Raw genomic sequence first — 6,226 nt, 5'->3', positions numbered from 1 at the left:
CTTATCCTTTGTCTATACATTACAGATGGGTTTTTGATCTTATAACCATGCCTACATGAATATGGATTATGCTGTTGAATAGTGCACGAGAGAGACGAGGAACGGAGGAAGAGAGAAGAGAAGAGAGACAGGAGACACCGGAAGTGGAACCCCAGAAGTGCATCAAATGAGCACACATAGTTGGAATATATAGAGGGGACCAGGGATGCTATATATAGACAAACTATATATAGCTAATACCCCTGCTCAAATAAAGGTCCCTAACTGTGGATGAAAAAACCTTTGGGGGCTCAAGGGAAAAACCCACAGCTCTATATAGCCCTACTGCTATATTAATATTGAAAATATATTATTACAAAGTTGAAAGGAGCTAAATCACTCCTGAATATACAAGTGCATGTTTGTAGGCATCGAATGAGCTACATCACTCCTGAATTACTATAGATAAATGAAGGAGCTATATCAATCTAATCACTCCTGAATATACAAGTGCCTATTTGTAGGCATTGAGGGAGCTACATCACTCCTGAATTACTATAGATAAATGAAGGAGCTACATCAATCTTGAATTACAATAGATGAAGGAATCTAAGGAGATAAAGAGCCATGAAATTGCTTTATCTTGAGTGTGGATATAATTGGCTATGCAGCATAATCTGTGACATCAAAAGCTTAATAGAAAATGTTATATCAACATTAGAACACAATCAAAATGTCATAAATCAACTCAGCAGCTAGAATATACGATAAAAATTTCATCAGCTCATCAGCTAGAATATACGAAATAGCAGCTGGCATACCACCAGCAAATGGAAAGAAGAATGGACGAGATGAGCATTATCAAGACGAAAACATTAGCTACAACATCAACTCCTTAGCTAGAATAGATAAAATATCAAGTAGAATAAACATAAGCTTGAACAGACAAATCAGCTGAAAATAGACAAACAACAACTGGAAACAATGAAACATCAGCTAGAACAACTCAATAGCTGGAATAATAATGAAACATCAGAGCTGGAACTTTTCAACAGCTGGAATAAGAATGAAATGAAATATCATCCCATCAGCTCGAAACATTTCTTATAAACAAAGCATGGAATAATTTCAACGCATTAGCTGTAATATAGATGAAATGATATGAAATGTAGCATGAAGAGCCAAAAATCGGTTGGAAGAAAGAAACATTTAGAATAATCAAATGACGAACAAAATACCGACAATCATCAAGCTCATCAGTTTTCTTACTGCTGCTCAAAGCCCAAGCAAACATCTCAGCAATCTGCTTCTGGAACTCTAGGAACATCTTTGTACGCCTGGCCTCCAGATCATCACGGAATCGCTCAGACTCTCTCTGCATCCGCAATTTCATCTCTTCTAATCTGAGAAAGCACTCCCCCAAAGTGCGGATCACGGAGAACAATTCGAAGAGCGGAGTGCTGTCAACTGGGGGTTGTTGACGCCGCAACCTAGACTTTGAAGAAGTCCTATGGTTGAGGAATCTGTCCAGCTTAAAGGCCTTTGTGGCCTCGTAGTCTATACTGCGGCTCTACTTCTTGTGGAGAGATGTGTAAGAAGTATCATGGTCATCCAGAGACCGGTTGCGATACTAGCATTATCACTTATGGGACCATATGCATCTATGGCTAGACAAGTGGCAATGGTACAAAGCATTCCAAGAGCAATTGCGATCTCGTACATGGCTGCTAGGGTATGGCTGACATAGATGGCAACAGCAATAGAAAATATTGGAACAATTACAGACTTGTAGCCAAGTGCCAGACCAAAGATGACATTGGTAGCAGTTCTTGTCCTGCAAGAATCAGCAACATCCTCGACTGGTCTGTATGTATTGCTGGTAAAATACTCTGTAACGTAGCCAATTACCAACCCTACCCAAAGCCCTACTCCAACGCAGAAAAATAGTTTCCGATTTTGAACCATCTTTGCACCACCGTTAGGATCATATATGTAAAACGTGGATGGTAGTGCCAGCCAACAAACAAAAGCTGCACCGAATGTCATTAAGATGGTGGATATCAAACTGTCTCTTCAGTGTAGGTTCAATATCCCTTAGATTTGAGATATCGACGAACACATCAATTGCGAACAAGGTTGTGATGAGGCACACCATAATGCTCATAGAGCTAATGAGTAGAGGGAAGCACATAGCAGTGAAGTCATGATTTGTGCCAAATGATGACATGGAAGCCACAACAAGAGCTGCGCAAGAAGCTTCAGAAAAGGAACCAAAAAAATCTTAACCCATTCCAGCAATATCTTCCACATTATCACCCATATTATCAGCAATGACTGCTGGATTTCATGGATCATCCTCTGGGATATTCCTTTCTACTTTTCCAACAAGATCTACTCCAACATCCGCAACTTTGGTATAGATTCCACCTCCAACCCTTCCAAATAGAGCCACAGATGAGCCTCCAAGCCCATAGCCAGTGATGGCCTCAAAAAGGCCTCCCAATCATCCTTGTAATAAAGCTCAAACAGTTTTATAGTGATGTAGAAAACTGAGGCCATTAGCAGCAAGTAAGAAACCCATCATCGAACTTGATTGGAAGGCGATTTTGAATGCTTTGCCTATCCCTTTTCTGGCTTCCAAAGTTGTGCGAGCATTCGCATATGTTGCGATCATCATGCCCAGAAATCCCGACACTATGGACGTCAAAGCTCCCAATATAAATGCAACTGTAGTGAAAATCGTTGTAAAGAGAGTTGGGGCACATTCCCGCTTAGGATCGTATCTACAAGGCTGGGACTTAGTACTGAATCCCTTCATAGATCCCAGGAACAAGAAAATGACAGTAGCAAATATGCCCATGAAATAAACCAAATACTTGTATTCTGTCAGCAAAAACGATGTGGCTCCTATGGATATGGCTTGCTGAATTTCAGTGCGTTTCCTAATAGTTGTTGCATCTGATTCCTCATCCAATCTATCCTCCTCATCATAGTCTAATGATCCATTGACGATGTTGTGACTGTGGGTGCCGTTGTTGTTGAGGAAGGTGTAGCTATTGCTGGCAGGCCTGGACTTGTGCTCGAAGGCCAAGAGACCAGTTGCGATAGCGATCTGGTGGTGGTTGGTCAGAATCATCTGCATCTTCGTTTAAGCTCATGGTGGACTCATGATCTGGAAGCTCTCTTTCCTTTCCACTTCCGGTGTCTCCTGTCTCTCTTCTCTTCTCGCTTCCTCTATTTCTCGTCTCCCTTGTGCACTCTTCAACATGGTATCAGAGCCAGGTTTCCTCTCTCTTCTCTCTCATGCCGAGAGCATCCTACGCTGAAGGAGTAGTGTTGCTTCCTCTCTCTCTCTATCATCATCCATCCTCTTTCTCCTCTTTCCTCTCCTTCTCACCCTCCTTTGCCCCTGACCCCTACCCCTGCCCCTACCCCTGCCTACCCTGCTCTGCCTCCCCTGTCCTGTCGAGGAATATGTGAAGTTGCGGCACCCGAGCGTGCGTACAATAGCTAGGATGGGCAGGTTGCGGCAACGGCATGACTGCGAGAGATGAGAGACCATTGCCTCCCTATCTTGTCGGCGAATATGTGAAGTCACTGCACCCTCCTCTGCCCCTGACCCCTGCCCCTACCCCCTATTCTGCCTCCTCTGTCCTGTCGCCATGGCCATATATGATGACACCTCCCAGCATCGCCATGGCCACAAGGAGGAGGACGATGCCCACCTGGACGAGCCCCCCCTCCACCCTTCCCACCAGGACCCCTTCCTTGTCAAGAAGATCCCCGACACCTCGACAGACCTCCATCCAATGCCACCACAAGATGAAAAAGCTCCGCCGCAAGTACCGTGCCAAGACCATTGCCACCCTACTCCGAGTTCGAGTCCAGCAAAAGCATTAGGGTTCCCAAGGAAAGAGAGCTTCCAGATCATGAGTCCACCATGAGCTTTCATTAAGATGCAGATGATTCTGACCACAACCACCACCAGATCGCTATTGCAACTGGTCTCTTGGACTTCGAGCACACATAGTTGGAATATATAGAGGGGACCAGGGATGCTATATATAGACAAACTATATATAGCTAATAGCGTGAGGGAGATGAGGAACGGAGGAAGAGAGAAGAGAAGAGAGACACGAGACACCAGAAGTGGAACCCCAGAAGTGCATCAAATGAGCACACATAGTTGGAATATATAGAGGGGACCATGGATGCTATATATAGACAAACTATATATAGCTAATACCCCCGCTCAAATAAAGGTTCCTAACTGTGGATGAAAAAACCCTTGTGGGCTCAAGGGAAAAACCCACAGCTCTATATAGCCCTACTGCTATATGAATATTGAAAATATATTATTACAAAGTTGAAAGGAGCTAAATCACTCCTGAATATACAAGTGCCTGTTTGTAGGCATCGAATGAGCTACATCACTCTTGAATTACTATAGATAAATGAAGAAGCTACATCAATATAATCACTCTTGAATATACAAGTTCCTGTTTGTAGGAATTGAGGGAGCTGCATCACTCCTGAGTTACTATAGATAAATGAAGGAGCTACATCAATTTTGAATTACAATAGATGAAGGAATCGAAGGAGATAAAGAGCCATGAAATTGCTTTATCTTGAGTGTGGATATAATCGACTATGCAGCATAATCTGTGACATCAAAAGCTTAATAGAAAATGTTATATCAACATTAGAACACAATCACAATGTCATAAATAAACTCAGCAGCTAGAATATACGATAAAAATTTCATCAGCTCATCAGCTAGAATATACGAAATAGCAGCTGGCATACCACCAGCAAATGGAAAGAAGAATGGACGAGATGAGCATTATCAAGACAAAAACATTAGCTGCAACATTAGCTCCTTAGCTAGAATAGATAAAATATCAAGTAGAATAAACATAAGCTTGAACAGACGAATCAACTGAAAATAGACAAATAACAATTGGAAACAATGAAACATTAGCTAGAACAACTCAACAGCTGGAATAATAATGAAACATCAGCTTGAACATTTCAATAGCTGGAATAAGAATGAAATGAAATATCATCCCATCAGCTCGAAACATTTCTTATAAACAAAGCCTGGAATAATTTCAACGCATTAGCTGTAATATAGATGAAATGATATGAAACGTAGCATGAAGAGCCAAAAATCAGCTGGAAGAAAGAAACATAGCATGAAGAGCCAAAAATCAGCTGGAAGAAAGAAACATTTAGAATAATCAAATGATGAACAAAATACCGACAATCATCAGCAAGAGCTCATCAATTTTCTTACTGCTGCTCAGAGCCCAAGCAAACATCTCAGCAATCTGCTTCTGGGACTCTAGGAACATCTTTGTACGCCTGGCCTCCAGCTCATCACGGAATTGCTCAGACTCTCTCTGCATCTGCGATTTCATCTCTTCTAATATGAGAAAGCACTCCCCCAAAGTGCGGATCACGCAGACCAATTTAGAGAGTGGAGTGCTGTCAACTAGGGGTTGTTGACGCCACAAGCTGGACTTTGAAGAAGTCTTATGGTTGAGGAATCTGTCCATCGTGAAAGCCTTTGTGGCCTCGTAGTCTATACTACGGCTACGCATTTCCTAATAGCTGCTCCATGTGATTCCTCATCCAATCTATCCTTCTCGTCACAGTCTGATGATCCATTGATGATGTTGTGACTGTGGGTGCCATTGTTGTTGAGTAAGGTGTAGCCATTGCTGGCAAGCCTGGACTTGTGCTCGAAGGCCAAGAGACCGGTTGCAATAGCGATCTGGTGGTGGTTTGTCAGAATCATCTGCATCTTCGTCTAAGCTCATGATGGACTCATGATCTGGAAGCTCTCTTTCCTTGGGAACCCTAATGCTTTTGCTGGACTTGAACTCGGAGTAGGGTGGCAATGGGCTTGACACGGTACTTGCAGCGGAGCTTCTCCATCTTGTGGCGGCACTGGATGAAGGTGTGTCTAGGTGTCGAGGATCTTATTAATGAGGGAGGGGTCCTGATGGGAAGGGTGGAGGGGGGGCTCGTCGAGGTGGGGATCATCCTCCTCCTCATCGCCGTGGCAACGCTGGGAGGTGTCGTCGTCTGTGGGCCACGGTGACAAGACAGAGGGGGGAAAATAGGGGTCAAGGGTAGGGGTCAGGGGCAGAGGAGGGTGCGGTGACTTCACATATTCGCTGACAAGACAAGGAGGCAACGGTCTCTCCTCTCTTGCAGCCCTGCCCTTGCCGCAACCTGCCCA

General features: G+C 43.5%; 1 pseudogene; it reads right to left on the bottom strand.

The window, feature by feature from the left end:
* Nucleotides 1-1,536: 1,536 nt before the first annotated feature.
* Nucleotides 1,537-3,121, bottom strand: LOC148015187 (pyrophosphate-energized vacuolar membrane proton pump 1 pseudogene; annotated as a pseudogene).
* Nucleotides 3,122-6,226: the final 3,105 nt, after the last annotated feature.

Source organism: Lygodium microphyllum, chromosome 24 (assembly GCF_053477565.2).
Source record: "Lygodium microphyllum isolate KBCC chromosome 24, Lygodium_microphyllum_v1.1.10, whole genome shotgun sequence".
In the NCBI taxonomy this organism is placed as follows: domain Eukaryota; kingdom Viridiplantae; phylum Streptophyta; class Polypodiopsida; order Schizaeales; family Lygodiaceae; genus Lygodium; species Lygodium microphyllum.
Note: the sequence above shows the minus strand (reverse complement) of the source record. Positions and strands in the feature narration are given on the sequence as shown.